Here is a 16,122-nt window from a genome sequence, read left to right as displayed (position 1 = left end):
GACTAGAGTCTTAACCCTTTCATTACTACTTGCCTCATCTTTCCTTAACCCTTTACCACGCTGAGACATTACCTCTATTTCAACTGCCATCTACAAACATTACGCTGCCTACAAACTAAAAATTCTATCCTTTTCATTTCCTTCATTATAGATACCTAACTCTTAAAAATCCGGGTGACTTCTTGAAACTTATTAAATCAGTCTATTACAGCTTGAAATCTAACAAAACTAGATACCTTTAGACCGAGAATTTTACTAGACACAACACACAGGTCATTGATTTTAAGATAGCACCCGTGACACTTAGTAATGTGAGCCTAAATAAGAGAATAAGACGGCCACAAGACTCAGAGGCTTAAAAATTTCACACGTTGCCTTTGTTGCTGTGAAGTATTGCATGTCGTAGTGAAAGGGTTAATGTATGTATATATTGGGTGTGTTGGGTAAAGCTACATACTTCACATAATCCCACGAGTACTAACCGGTATCTTTAAGTCCGAATAGCTTCAACACTTATCCCTTCCGCGCCACAAAGTTTCATACACCAAACAGAACATAATTAAAGGGCATTTGTTTAAGGAATGAAGGTGTGGTGAGTTTTATACAAGGTTCATCCTCTAAAGGTGAAATTACTGATTGATTTTTTTAACTTTACCTTGTTTTCAGCTTGACTTTTTTATTTTATTTTATTTTATTTATTTATTTATTTATCTATCATGACATCATCACTACCTTACAATATTATTCTTTTACGTCTTCTCATAATTTCTTGCCTTTTTTTCACGTTATTAATCAATCTATTCTTATCTTAGCTGATCTAAACATCACAGTAGTAATACCAAAACGACAATAATTCACACGCAGTCTACATTTTATATCAAGTCTAAGGAAATATTGTGCCGCATTTCCAACGAGTGAGTGGTGATAACAAAGGCGAACGCTCTCTTATCAGTGTTGTCAAATCTGGATAGCCCCTGCCTTAGTGCTGTCTAATGTTAATAATGGACAGTTCGTAATCAATCATGTCAACTATATTTTCTTTATTCCACCTGAAATCTTTCCTCCTCTCCTGTACCTCTATCTTCCTCCTTTCCACCTCCTGAAATCTTCCCTCCTTCCCTCCTGTACCCTGATCTTCCTTCCCTTCACCTCCTGCACTCTTCCCTCCTTCCCTGTCATACATCTGTCTTCCTGCCCTTCACCTGCTGCACTCTTCCCTCCTTCCCTCTTTTACCTTCCTCTCCTCCACTTCCTGAAATCTTCCCTCTTTCCCTCCTGTACCTCTTATTTACCTCTATCCACCTCCTACACTCTTCCCTTCTCCCTCTTTTACACTTATCTTCCTCTCCTCCATCTCCTGAAGTTATCCCTCCTTCCTTTCTGTACCTCTGTCCACCTCTTTTACACCTCCTACACTCTTTCCTCCTCCCTTTTACACTTATCTTCCTCACCTCCACCTCCTGAAGTCACCCCTCCAGCCCTCGTCCTCTCCTGTACCCCCCAAAACCCCACTGCTCCCCGCCCTTCCCTCTGATAAACACGTGATCATCAACAACAATAACAGTGATCACGGTGCATTTTTTACCCTCCTCGATTAAGTTCCCTTGTTGCTAGCGAGCCTCCCAGCCACCCAGCCGTCCAGCCAGCCAGCCAGCCAGCCAGCCAGCCCACCTTGTTCCACATAACCTGGCGGCGACAACGATTAGCTATAACACCCGCCAGGACTATTTTAAAGCCGCTCTGATTTGTGGCGGCGCGGGCACGGCATCAGAACAGGTAGGAAACAGGTGCTCGTGTCCCGGTGAAGGGTTGAGTTTGCGTGTGTCTGGTGATGGTATGGAGAAACTTGTGGATTTTGTGAAGGTTTGAGTGTGTGTGTGTGTGTGTGTATACCTGGTGGTGCTGAGAGGCTGGTGGGGTGATGGATGGCTCGGCGGTTGGCTAATGAGGGATTTTGTGAAGGTTTTGAGCATGAGTGTGAATCTTGTGATAGCGTGTCGGGGAGAGGAAAGGGTAGATACATGATCAATAAAGGATTTTCTGGATGTTACAGCAATTGAGGTTACACGCATTTATTTATTTACTCATTTATCTATTTAACTATGTAAGAAGGGTTCTGACTAAGGGCAACCAAACTTTAAAAAAAATAAATAAAGCCCCCTAAAGATGCCACGCCCTACAAAAGACAAAAGGTAAATTCATAATCACCTGAAGGATCTCTAGGTAATCTATCAGTAATGGATAAAGGATAGTTTGTCATCAGTCTTGTCTATAATAAATGCATGTGTCCTTTTCATCATTCACATCATTCCTCATTGTCTCACGCTCAGTAATTCCCTCCTGAAGTCACTATCCTCACCCCTCATCATCACCGTAACCTTGATCCTCCTATCCTACATTCATTTATTTTCTTCTCTTTTTCTGATCCTCTCCTTCTGTATACCTTTCTTTCTTTCTTCCCCGTCTTTAATTGAGAGACTGTTACAAATGGACGTGAAGGTGAACAAATGAAGGATAGTTGTTGACAAAATGCTGGTGTGATGAGTTTCATACAAGATTCATCGTCTAAAGGTGAGATTTTTGATCGAGTTTTCAGTTTATTTCTATTTTATCTGAACCTTACCTTGTCTTCAGCTTATGACTTGTTTTATTTTTTTTATTCTATTAATTATTTTTTATCATGACAGATCATCACTTTGCCTTACAATTTTATTTTTTTTTTTTTTTCACGTCTTCTGATAATCTTTTGGTTTTTGTTTTTAGGTCATTAGTCAATTAATTCTTATGTTACCTAACCTCATTTATAGTTTCTTATTTTATTTCATTTCGTTTCCCTTTCGATATTCTTTTGCCTTATATATATTTTTTTTTCACGTTTTCTAATGATTTTTTTTTTTTTACGTCACTGACCAATTTATTATTTTATCTTAGCTTATTGTGAGTTCGTCTAATTTTTACCTTGCATTTTTTCACGTTTTCTGATATTCTCTTGTCTTCTCCTTTTCACATTAATCATCAATTCATTATTATTTTTTTTTACTCAGCATTTTTTTTTCGTTTGTCTCATGTTATTATTTCATTTCATCTACTTTTTGAACTTCTTTTGTTATTTATTATTTTTCCACGTCCTCCATCGCCTCTTAGTCTTGAATTACGAAAACGACCACTCCCCTCGGCCCTGCAAACAAACCAGGTGTTCTGGCCCAGGTGTGCGGGGGAATGTTAATTAAATAAGGGGGTTGCAGGTAAGCACGTTAGCAAGGGTCACGACTGTTGAGGTTTTCTTTTACTGTTTGACTGTATTAATTTTAGGTAGATTTATTAGTTGTTTTAGGTCCTTGTTGTTGTTGTTGTTGTTGTTGTTGTTGTTGTTGTTGTTGCTGCTCTTGTTGTTGTTGTTGTTGTTGTTTTCAGAGAGCTGAGTGACTGCGTGGTGTTAAATTATTCTTATATATCGTCCTATTTGTTTGTTTGTTTGTTTGTTTGTTTATTGATCTATCTATCTATCTATCTGTTCAATAATGCATTTTCTTGCTTCCTGACGCAATATACACTTTTATTTTTTATCTAGGCTCTTGATTAGGGGAGAAATAATGTGAGAGAGAGAGAGAGAGAGAGAGAGAGAGAGAGAGAGAGAGAGAGAGAGAGAGAGAGAGAGAGAGAGAGAATAGGAGATGTAAAATAATGAACTGCTGGCTTCCCTGTGTGTGTGTGTGTGTGTGTGTGTGTGTGTGTGTGTGTGTGTGTGTGTGTGTGTGTGTGTGTGTGTGTGTGTGTGTGTGTGTGTGTGTGTATCTAACTCAAACCTCCTCTAATCTGTATTTCCTTCCTTAATATTCTCTTCATCCTATAAGAGTCAACTGATTCGAGGCCTAAAACATTCTTAGCAAACAGGAAAATCTCTCTCTCTCTCTCTCTCTCTCTCTCTCTCTCTCTCTCTCTCTCTCTCTCTCTCTCTCTCTCTCTCTCTCTCTCTCTCTCTCTCTCTCTCTCTCTCTCTCTCTCTCTCTCTCTCTCTCTCTCTCTCTCTCTCTCTCTCTCTCTCTCTCTCTCTCTCTCTCTCTCTCTCTCTCTCTCTCTCTCTCTCTCTCTCTCTCTCTCTCTCTCTCTCTCTCTCTGACCCTCTTCCATTAACCATTTATCTCAAATCTTATCAATTCCCCAAAACCCTCAAGAGACTTACAACTTTCTTAACAAACCCTCAACAACTCTTTTCTCTCTCTCTCTCTCTCTCTCTCTCTCTCTCTCTCTCTCTCTCTCTCTCTCTCTCTCTCTCTCTCTCTCTCTCTCTCTCTCTCTCTCTCTCTCTCTCTCTCTCTCTCTCTCTCTCTCCTTCGACTCCCTCTAATCCCCTAAGATTATCAAGTCTAGCATCTTTCTTAATTTTTCTCAAGCCTTTCACTTTCCTCTTAACCTAACCTAGCACAAATTTACCTAACCTAACCTAATCATAGTTAACCTTAACCAAGCCTAACTTAATCTAACTTAACCTTACCTTACCTAACCTAACCTAATCTAACTTTACCTTACCTAACCTAACTTAATACAACGTAACCTAACTTAAACTGCCCTGACCTGATCTCTCCTAATCTGACCTAACATAACCTTACTGACCCTCTCTATCTACGTATCTTTGGTCTAAAATTACACCCCGACCTTTACTATCGCACTAAACCCGCCAAATATTCCTTACTGGTGACTGTTGTATCTTGAAGCAGACTGACTGATAGGAAACTTTAAGTAGGCATTTCACTTTTACTTCGTCGTTGTTTTATCACTGTTGCTGCTACGATCATGTGTCTGTTTATGTGTATGTGTGTTGATAGCATTCCCAAACCTTCCCTAAGCTGCCCCTTGCCTCTACCCAGCCCTAAACAGCCCTAAACAGCCATTTCCAAGCTCTCATCAAACTCAGGGAATCACATATTTTCCCTTTCATTGCCTTACGTTGCTGGGGAAAGTGTGTGTGTGTGTGTGTGTGTGTGTGTGTGTGTGTGTGTGTGTGTGTGTGTGTGTGTGTGTGGCCTTTATCTTCACCCTCACTCTCTCTACATCATCTCTATCTTCAATATTTCTTCCTTACGGTCTCTTATCTCCAACATCGTTTACCATAAGGGATTTTCTATTTATCAGCTTCATCTATATTACTTTTTATCAGTATCTTTACTTGCAAACACCTGTACTCTATGATTCATGTTATCTCTGTCTCTTATCTTTCGTGGCCTTTTATTTGCTGCATTTCTACTAATTCTCGTTTATAATATTTTTTCTTATCTAAAAACATGTGTTCTTTATGGTCTCTTATCTCCCGCATCTTTTATCTTCCTTGATTTATATGCTCTATCTCTTCTATTTCTCACCTACATCATCTAAATCTCTATACACTCGTGCTTTATCCCCCAACACCTGTTTTTCACACCTCTCGTTATCTCCTGCATCTCTTAACTTCCGGGGGTTTTCTAATATGTCCTATCTCTACTATTTACCTACAGTGTCTTTATCCGTGCACACCTGATCTTCACGATTCCTCTTATCTCCTCCATCTCTTCCTCGCATCCCTGACAAATCTTATCCCAGCTCACGGTAATTTCTCAGTGGGAGCGGTAGTGTTCTCTGGTAACCGCAGCCAGCGCCTTATGACCTCATTGCCGCGTCCTAGTGACTCAGATTTCAAACACTCGCCCCGGGGTCACTCACGCAACACCGCCGCTGACACCACGCCGCCATGACCCGTGACCGCCGCGCCGCCGCCGCCACCGATAGCGAGGCGGCGGCGGCGGTACAGCGCTCCCCGACACTCCCACGCCGCCGCCCCTCCCCGTCCTGCCCCGCCCTGACCCGCCGCGTCCCTTATCCTGACCCTGACCGCAAGTCCCTTACTGACCACGTCCTGTTAATAATGGATACTCTTAGACAGGTATTCTTAGTTCCCTTAGCTCGTTCTCTTAGTTCGCTTAGTTCTCACAGCACGAGTTTTTCCAAAGGCCGCTGAGATGAATAGTTGTGTTGTGTTGTTATGAATGTTTTTTTTTCTTTTCCTTACTGATAATGCGGAAGACTTGTTAAACTTTCACTGCTATCTGGTAATGAGTACTATCCAGCAGGTGTTCTTAGAGGCTCATTTCTCCCATCAGGACTATTTTCAGGGGTCACACGGATGATTGGCAGCGTTCTTACAAGCTTTTTTTTTTTCCCCCTATCGATGATGCAGAATCCTTGTTGGACTGCCACTGGGATCATGAAGGCACCCTTGAAAGCACAAAAAATTTTCCACGACTGCCCGTTAAATACAAGGAAGACAAAATGTTTACTAATACAATCTACAGTAGCTTAACCAACCCTTCCTTTACCTTCGACAACAAACAGCCTCCAATGCAACCCGTTGAACGCAAGAAAGAGGAATTTTTTTTTTCGGAAAACCGGGTCTACAACCACAACCAACACGTCCCTTACCACTGACAAACCCAAATAACTTCCACTACAGCCTGCGAAACACAATAACATCAAAAAGTTAACGAATACGGACTTTAATCCCTCAACCAACCCGTCCCTTACCATTGACAAACCTAAATAACTTCCACTACAGCCTGCGAAACACAATAGCGCCAAGATGTTTACAAATACAGGCTTTAATCGCTCAACCAACACATCCCTTGCAGATGACACAGACGCAGCGACAACCAGCGCTCTCTGTACCTCCCCGAGCACGTCCCTCACACAACGACCACGTCCCGCCACGATGAATGCTAGTAGTTCTATTAGTTCTTACCCAAACACGGCATCTATGCACCTCATACCCAACGGGCGTCTTTCATAAGGCAGATACACGACTTTCGCGATATAACGAATATTGCAAGCGTGTGTATGGCATTAATATTACGACTGATCTCCATACAACGACCACTGCGCCCATACAACGACCACAAAAGCCATACAACGATCACAGCGACCATACAACGACCATACGAGCCATACAACGACCACACACGCCATATAACGACCACACGAGCCACAGAACGACCACACGAGCCATACAACAACCACACGAGCCATACAACGACCATACTATCCATACAACGACCACACAAGCCATACAACGACCACACGAGCCATACAACGACCATACCATCCATACAACGACCACACCATCCATACAACGACCACTGCGCCCATGCAACGATTACACCATCCATACAACGATCACAGCGACTATACAACGATCACAGCGACCATACAACGACCATACGAGCCATACAACGACCACACGAGCCATACAACGACCACACGAGCCACAGAACGACCACAAGAGCCATACAACGACCATACTATCCATACAACGACCACAGCATTCATACAACGACCACAGGAGCCATCTAACGACCACACCATCCACACAACGACCATAACATCCACACAACGACCATAACATCCATACAACGATCATACCATCCATACAACGACCATACTAACCATACAACGACTTCAGCGACCATACAGTGGCTATACCATCCATACAACGACCACAATGACCATGCAATAGACTTTTTCTCTCATTTATACATAATACAATCCTTTCATACACCATACAGCCTTCAATATACATGACCCTTTTAATACAACGAAAACGACCCTCAATACCACCCACCATGTGACTTTGACCTAATTTCTACCTCTAGCAATGATCTGAGTTGACCTGTGACCTGATGCATGACCTCTCGCCGTCATCCTCTCTCCTTTTCTCAGTTATTATCGGCACTATCTTTTATCTGTCGCATTTATCGGTAAAAAATACTACTTTATCAGCGTTTTTTTTTTCTTCTTGTTTGTTTAGCTACCGTAGTTCTTATCAATGTTATCTTAAGCTAATTGTTTCCTTTATTTATGCTAACTTTCTTATCTATGCAAATCTCTGGTAGTTCTTATCAGTTTTATTATATGGTAGTGATGTTGCTTATCTATTCTTTTTTTTTTTTTTTTACAACGTTTAGTTCCAGTACTTCTTATCAGTGTTATAAATCAGTACAATATTCTTTACGCTAACTCTTTTTGAGGGGAGCCTTTATTTGTCTCCACCACTTCTTATCAGTCTTGTAACTCGCTACCGTGTTTATCAATGTTTTTTTTCTTATCTATTGTTAATTTTTTTATCAGCCTTACTAAATGTTCCTTATCTGCTGAGTTTTCTTATCTATGTTTATCTCTGGTAGTTATTATCAGTTATAAGTTAGTAGCGTTCCTTATCTTTACTTTATCTAAAACGTCCCTTATTTGCGCGGTCTGTCTCGTGTGCGCTGCGCCATCTAAAGAACCAGATACGAAACTTTCTTATCTGTCATATCTACTATCTCCAGTATTATTATTACATCATCTAGTTCTATTATACTCGTATGTACTCTTATCATATTATACTCTTATCCCACTTTCCATTTTATATTTTCCTGGTTTTTGAGATGTTTCTTATCTAAAGTGTTGTTGCAGATACTGTTATCGTTCTCTGATTTCCCCAAGATGTCCCTTACTAACCGTCATATTCTTAAACACACTGGCGCCTTATCTAATTTTTTTTTTTAATCATATATCGTCCTGTTTTTTTTTTTTTTTTTTTTCGAGACGCTTCCTATCTCAAGTGTTATCGCAGGCATTGTTATAATTTTCCTTCCCAAGATGTGCCCTACTGATTCTTGTATTTTTAAAGGTTTTGACTTCCTATCTCTACTATTTTTAACGGGTTGATGTGGAAGTTACTAGAGTTTTTCAAAGGGTGTTTTCAAGACGCCTCTTATCTCAAGCGTGATCGCAGTTATCGTTATCATTGTCTACCTTCCCGATATTTGTCCTACTAATCTTCGTACTCCTAAATGGTTCGACGTTCCATCTCGATTTCTTTTAGCAGGCTGTAGTGGAAGTTACTAAAGGCTTTCAAGGAAGTTTCCACGTTTCCAATGACAGTTTAACAAGGAATGATTCTACAACTAGCAGTAATAACACCCGTGAAAAATTTGTATCTGTTTGAAAAGTAGTCTTTATGAGAAACCAGAATGTTTAAGAATACGAGACTAAATGTTATCTTATTGAGTTTCCTTGTCGCTTATCTCTCATCTCCTGTACTAGTGTTCCTTTTTATCCGATGCGTCTCTTATACTAAATCCTGGTTTTATTTATTTATTTTTTTTGTTTATGCAAGAGAGGCACTGGCCAAAAAAATAGGGCCAATTGAGAGTGCCAGTCCCTAAAGAGAGGTCAGGACGTCCTTAGGTACAAGTTCTCTGCGGTAGTGGTTTGGTTTCCTAGTTTCCGAGGTCGCTCTTCTACAGAACACCCACTGAGTGCCAGTTCATAAAGAAATGTAAAAAAATAAATAAAATAAATAAATATATCATTATGTATACGTTCTCTGCGGTAATGTTTGAGTTTTCTAGTTTCCAAGATGTCTCTTCCACAGAACTTTCTTATCTCCTTATCTCTTCTCCACACTTCCTGCGGCGCCAACTTCAATCAATCATTCCCAAATTCTAGAATATAATTAAGATAAAAAAAAAGCTCAACTGCTTCTTAAATTACTGCAATAAAAGTACAAGTTTTATTTTGAATGCCCTTAATTAACTTCATCACATCTGCATACATAATTACTGATAAAACTATAAAAGTACAACGACCCATGTCTTGCCTGCTCTTGAATACTATATCAAATTTGTAACCACGTGGAAGTTTAAGCCTATTTAACCCATTAACTTATTTTGGTTTTATTTATTTCTTTATTTATTTAATCTATTACCATATATTAATTGATGTATTATCTATTCTTTATCTTATTTGATTTTGCCTATATTTACTTCATTCATCTTGTTTGTTTATTTATTGAAACTATTTATTCTTGTTTTATTTTATCTTTATTCATTTACTTATTTTCGTGTTTTTTTTTATTTATTATTATTTATCTATTTATTTATTTATTTTACTTTATTTATTTGTTTCCTTTTTTCAGCGAGTGTACGAGTATGGTTGTGTATGTTAAAAAGAGCACAAGCATGTATATATTTCCAGATTCCATGAGGTAGTTAAGACAATCCAAAATGTGGCGTGAAGCATTTTTTTACGGTTCTCTGTTATCTCCGGTACCGTCGCTTTTTCTTTTTTTTTTTTTTCTAATGTGTGTATTGTACTAAATCTTATCTCTTGTTTTTTTTTATTTTTTCTTATCTCCTACATTTCCTTCGTTTCAGAGCTCCTCATACCAAGTAATTTCCATCTCTCACATCTGTTATCTATCTCCGGTGCTATCGTATTTTCTTGCTTCCTAAGGTGTCCCTCATACTAAATCTTATCTACTGTATTTTTTTTATTTTTATTTTTTATTTATTTATTTATTTTATTTATTTATTTTTTTTTTTTTTTTGGCGTATTTCTGTATTTCTATAATTACGCAGGTGTCCTTTACACTAAATATTCTTTAATCTCTTGTTTCTGTTATCTCCGGTACAGTCACCTTTTCCTAATTTCCATTGTTCCTCGTTATAAATTTTCCTATCTCCTTTATCTTTCACTAACGGAATTTTTCAGTTTCTCTTGTTTCCCACGTGTTCTTCGTACTAAATACCCTCTCATCTCTTACACCTGTTATCTCCAACATTATACTTTTTTTCTATTATCAATGTTACTTTTATATGGATCCTCCTTATCGGCTATACATCTTATCTCACCCCTTATACCCCATAACAGCGATTCCAACGTGTTCTACTGTTCAACGCATCCCAACTAGCGGTATCCTTCCTTCGTAACGCTCTCGTCTCTACGTCTTGTGCTTCTATCCACAGGCTCCCCTAATAAAAGTGCTTTCTCACGCCCTTTCGCTTCCCTACGTGTGATCAATTACCTTTTAAACTCCTCTGTGCTTCATTTACCTTTTGTATCGCCTGTAATATCGTGTTATTTTCCTTTACCTGTTGGTTAGTAAACGTTTTTTTTTTTCGCGCCCTTTCGCTTTCCTATCTGTGATTCATTATCTTTTTATATTCCCCTTCCCTTAATTATCTTTTGTATTATTCGTAATCTCATATGAATTATCTCCTATTCTTTATTGACCTTTACCTGTCCCTTAGTAAAAGTTATTTTCTCACGCCCTTCCGTTTTCTTACGTGTGGCCAGTTACGTCTTACCTGCCCCGTCCATTAATTACCTTTTGTATCACCTGTAATGTCGTGTCTGCTATGAATTATAATTATGACCTATATTTTATTTATCATCACCTGCAGCATCGCATTTCCGGTCCTATTCTTATCTTCTATGTGTTATTTAATAATCTTTTTAACCCTAGCATCCTGTCCCATATCAAGTCCTATTATCATCTTCTATATCTTATTTACCTGTCTTTTATTACATCTTCATTATTTTTTCTTTTTATTTATCTGTCTTATCACATTTCCGGTCTTATTATTATCTTCTAAACCTTATTTACTTGTCTTCCACCGGTAGCTTCGCGTCTCCAGTCTCTTAATTATCTCCTACGCGTCTGAGAATTAAATGTGTAATGCTGCCAGTGGTTTCTGTTTATCAGTATCTTATCTGGCCGTGAAATTTCTCCATCGCAGCATCGCTATGTATAACTCTCTCTCTCTCTCTCTCTCTCTCTCTCTCTCTCTCTCTCTCTCTCTCTCTCTCTCTCTCTCTCTCTCTCTCTCTCTCTCTCTCTCTCTCTCTCTCTCTCTCTCTCTCTCTCTCTCTCTCTCTCTCTCTCTCTCTCTCTGTACTTATCAGGTAAAATATTCCTCCTTGGAACGTCTTTTTGTTATCTATTTATTCTAAGGCTAATTTTTAACATCTAATTTGGGGGTTCTTTTTTTTTTCCCGTTACCATAATTTTTATGAATTTTTTTTTTTATCGGTTTTATCTCTACTTTTCTTCTCACCTACTATTCGTATATCATTTTTCACCCCTCTTCTTTCTTTCTTAACTTGTTTTTTTCCTTTAATTCCTAATATATCTTGACTGTCGGCATGTTTATTTTATTTTATTTTTTTCTGTTCTGTCTGCCATTCCTCACCCACACCATCTCTTCCTCAGCATCTCAACATCAATTCTTCATAGTCTCTCTCACCTCCAGTATCTCTTATCTCTACTATTTCTCACCTACTAAATCACCCGTCTCCTAACACCTACTCTTTCGTGGTCCGCATTATCTCCATTACCTCCCGGAATCTCTTATCTCTTTATCTCTAATGCTTATAAACTAATACATCTTCTTCAACTGTTCGGAATCCATCTACTCATCTCTAATACTTATAAACCACAACTGCATTTTTTCATCTATTTCCTTGCCATCCCTATTATCTCTGTATCTATCTGCCGGGATCTTTTGTCTACGTATCTCTAATAATTGCAAAATACAAAAACACCTCATTCTTCATCCGTTCTTTCTCTTTTATCCCCTGTGTCTCTTTTCTCCGGCCAATTCAATCTCGGTTCACGGTAATTTCGGGGTGGAAGACGGAGTGTTATCTCGTGACTTCAACCGGCGCTATATGACCTCAATGCGACGCTTTATCTCTCTGTACATACAATTCATGGTCTCATTCTTGTACAGTTTACTATCTCGTTCTTATCTCCAGCATCCCTTATGTCCGTGATTCATGTCTCCTCTCCGCTCACGTGTAGCTTTGAGGTAGAAGAAGTAGCGCTCTATTGTGATTCATGAGTGCTCTATAACCTCATTAAGACGCCATATTTATCTGTACAATTAGTTATTTTCTCTTATCTCCCTTATTTTCATGATCTATATTTCCACCTTTTAAATGGAGGTATATCTTATCAGAAATATTTCCTTATTTACCCAAGCACCTTTATCACCTCATTACCACGCCATATCTCTCTGCACACTTAATTACTTCCTCTTACCTCCCTTATTTCCATCTTTTAAACAGAAGTATATTTTATCAGTAATATTTCCCTATTTGCAGGAGCCCCTTTATCAGTGCCGTGCCTCACTGCTAATCTCCCTTATCAATGTTCCCTCTTACATTCACCTACACTCGTACCTGCGGCTTCCCCTCACCTGTACAGATCCCTTTTATCGGCAACATTTATCTCCCCACCTTATCTACGGCTTCTCATATACATACGTACGTACATACATACATACATACATACGGTGGCTAATCTGTCTGTCTTCAGTCTCTCCTTTTGTTTCTTCCTTTCACTAACTTTTATGTTTTTCTATTTCTTTCATGTACGCACACAAGGGAACCTGTCTGTCTCCATTCACTATTTTCTTTCTTCCATTCTTCCCTTCTTTTGTCTTTCTCTCTTCCACTATCTCATTATAGACTTTCACCTAACTTTATTCATTTTATCTTATCTACTCCTCTACTCCTTCAATATTTCTCGTCTCTATTTCACTACTTCGTTACTTTTCAATTACAACTTTACCTAACCCAACCTCACCTCACCTCACCTAACCTAACCTAACCTAACCTCACCTCACCTAACCTACCTCACTTCACCTAACCTAACCTAACCTAACCAAACCAAACATAACCTCACCCAACTTAATTTTATCTAACCTCAGAATCCATCACAGATAAAATAATATTCTAATCTCTGTCCTCGTTATTCTTATCTCTTCTTATCTAAGCGCTATCTAACATCTAAAGCATCCTTATCTTATATACTTGCAGTACGGGACTTTCTCTCTCTCTCTCTTTCTCTCTCTCTCTCTCTCTCTCTCTCTCTCTCTCTCTCTCTCTCTCTCTCTCTCTCTCTCTCTCTCTCTCTCATTAACTTCTTCAATAGTCACCCTTGTCCAGTTAAATTAAAGAAACTACCTATGCTCTATCTCTCTCTCTCTCTCTCTCTCTCTCTCTCTCTCTCTCTCTCTCTCTCTCTCTCTCTCTCTCTCTCTCTCTCTCTCTCTCTCTTTCACCCAAACGCACACATACGCACAGTTATCAAATAAGAGGTAACGATACAAGGAGAAAGAAAGACAGGAAAGTAAACGAAAGAAGGAAAGGAAGAGAGAGAGAGAGAGAGAGAGAGAGAGAGAGAGAGAGAGAGAGAGAGAGAGAGAGAGAGAGAGAGAGAGAGAGAGAGAGAGAGAGAGAGAAAGGGATTGAAGACGAAGTAGGAAAAGGAAGAGAAATAATAACAAATGAAATAGTGAAATATTACCGGCAAAACTGAGACAGAAGTGGAAATGGCTTATGTGCTCTGGAGACTCGCGGGAGGACGAAGACGAGGAAGAGGACGTGGAGGAAGAACAGGAAAAGGAGAAAAGGAAGGGAGAACGATGGATGGGGACAGGCGTAGAATGAGCAATGAAATGGGTAGTTGATGTAAGGGGAATGGGGTGGGAAGAAGTAAAGGGAAAGAGAGGGGAGGAGGGAGGAGAGAAGATTGATGGGAAAGAAAGGAGGGCGAAGGAAGGAGGAAATATGGAGGGGAAGGTCCGGCGGAAAGTGGTGGTGGTGGTGGTGGTGGTGGTGGTGGTGGTGGTGGTGGTGGTGGCGGTGATGGTGGTGGTGGGGGCCAGAAGCGGGGAGTGCAGGAGCGTGAAGGGCTGCAGGGAACGTAATGTACAGGGGAAACGAGAATGGACTTATTGAAATGAGAAGAAAATACGATAGAGGGAGAAAATAGGAAGAGAAAGAGAAGAATAAAGAGGAGAAAAGTATCCCGCCCTGTCTTGCAGCGCAGCAAGAGAGAAGTACACCCGCCCCGCGCCGCCCGACCGCCGCCACGCGGTCAGCGGCCACGGGCCACACGCCCACACCGCGGCGGCACCGAAATGTCCTGAACAAGTCGAAATTGGTCTCCGTGACGGGACTTGCCGGGGGCGAGGCGTCACCGTGGCTGCTGCCGTCGGGACGACACGCCGCTGTGACGCCACGAGGACCTGCGGCTAGTCTGTCGGGGAAAGGGAGAGAAATATGAAGCTGCAAGACGGGGCTCACCTGTGCCCCGCGGGGCTTTCTAGCCAAGGAGGGGCTGCGCCGGGGTTGCGTAGCGGGGCTGTCGGTGTGTGGGTGTGGCGGGCGGCTGGCGGCGGGCACAGCTGCTCGGCGCCGCGGCCGGTGGGGCTCGGCAGGGCCTCGAGGCCTACAGCATGAGCCTAGAGTCAACACGGGTACAGAAGGGTGATGTCGGAGGTGAGCCGCGACCAAGGCGGCTGGGCGAAGCAACCTGCGGCCCCGGGATCATGCGGGGTGGGGCGGCGGGGCAGAGCCGGCGTCAGGGACGGCCGGCGGAGCGAGGGTGGCCCTCCTTCATATCAGGGCCCCTGGACATCAATTCGGGGCGTCCTCCGCCCTCTGGGCAGTGACGCGCCCCTTGCAAGCTGAGGCGAGGCGGGGCGGGGCGGGGCTCACGCCGGCCGCCGCAGAGTTGAGGTCGCCGCCGCCGCCGCTGCCACGCTGCTCACGCCGCCTCCTCACTCACGCCGCGGCTCCGGCTACACAAGAGCACGGGCGAGGGTTGGCGGCGAGACGCGACACACCATCGGGGGCTGAAGGGCCAGGCTGGGCACCACTACTCCAGGTGCTACTTCTGCTGCTGCTGCTGGTGGCACGCTGCCAATGAAGCGCCGGGCACTGCCCCAAACAGTTGCCCTGCTGCAGGGCGTGCCGAGGCGTCAAGGGCGAGGACACAGGCGCGTTTTGGGAGACGTGCAGGCGCTGGCCACTAAGACCAAGTATCCCTGGGGCGCGGAGGACAGTCTGCGGGTGATGCAGGCGGGTGTCACGTGCTCACTGGGCGGGCGCCAGGGGGACACTGAGGCCCAGCTGCTGAGGGCGGCCCGCGCACCCCGCCCGCGTCTCGGCCCCGCCCTTCCCTCACGTCTGCCCCGCCCAGTCCGCCGCCTCGCCCCGCCCCGGCCTCTGCTCAGGCCCCAGTTTATATCCCTCACGCCCCTCGGGAGGTTTGGCCACGCCCCCGCCACGCCAGCACGCCCATATTTTTCACGGCGCGTCCCTCTCCCTCCCTACCGCCCCTCGGGGTACCTGAGGAGCCCACCTGAAGACCACGCCCCCCCCTCTGTTCCCCCCATCTCAGGTGCCGCCCTCACTCCCGCCCCGCCCCGCCCCGCCCGCCACACACCCTTCCCCTCCCCCATTGCCGTTCTCCTCGCTCCC

At 42.4% G+C, this 16,122-nt stretch overlaps 1 protein-coding gene across 1 annotated transcript in view; it reads right to left on the bottom strand.

Moving 5' to 3' along the window:
- Window positions 1-15,176, bottom strand: part of LOC135102282 (neurotrimin-like) — a 199,524-nt gene extending 184,348 nt beyond the window's left edge. The window contains exon 1 of the mRNA XM_064007273.1: window positions 14,944-15,176. The gene's annotated coding sequence lies outside the window, so the exon portion shown is untranslated. The remainder of the gene's footprint in view (window positions 1-14,943) is intronic.
- Window positions 15,177-16,122: the final 946 nt, after the last annotated feature.

Source organism: Scylla paramamosain, chromosome 7, assembly GCF_035594125.1.
Source record: "Scylla paramamosain isolate STU-SP2022 chromosome 7, ASM3559412v1, whole genome shotgun sequence".
NCBI lineage: Eukaryota > Metazoa > Arthropoda > Malacostraca > Decapoda > Portunidae > Scylla > Scylla paramamosain.
The sequence above is the reverse complement of the archived record's forward strand: the minus strand, read 5'-3'. Positions and strand labels throughout refer to the sequence as shown.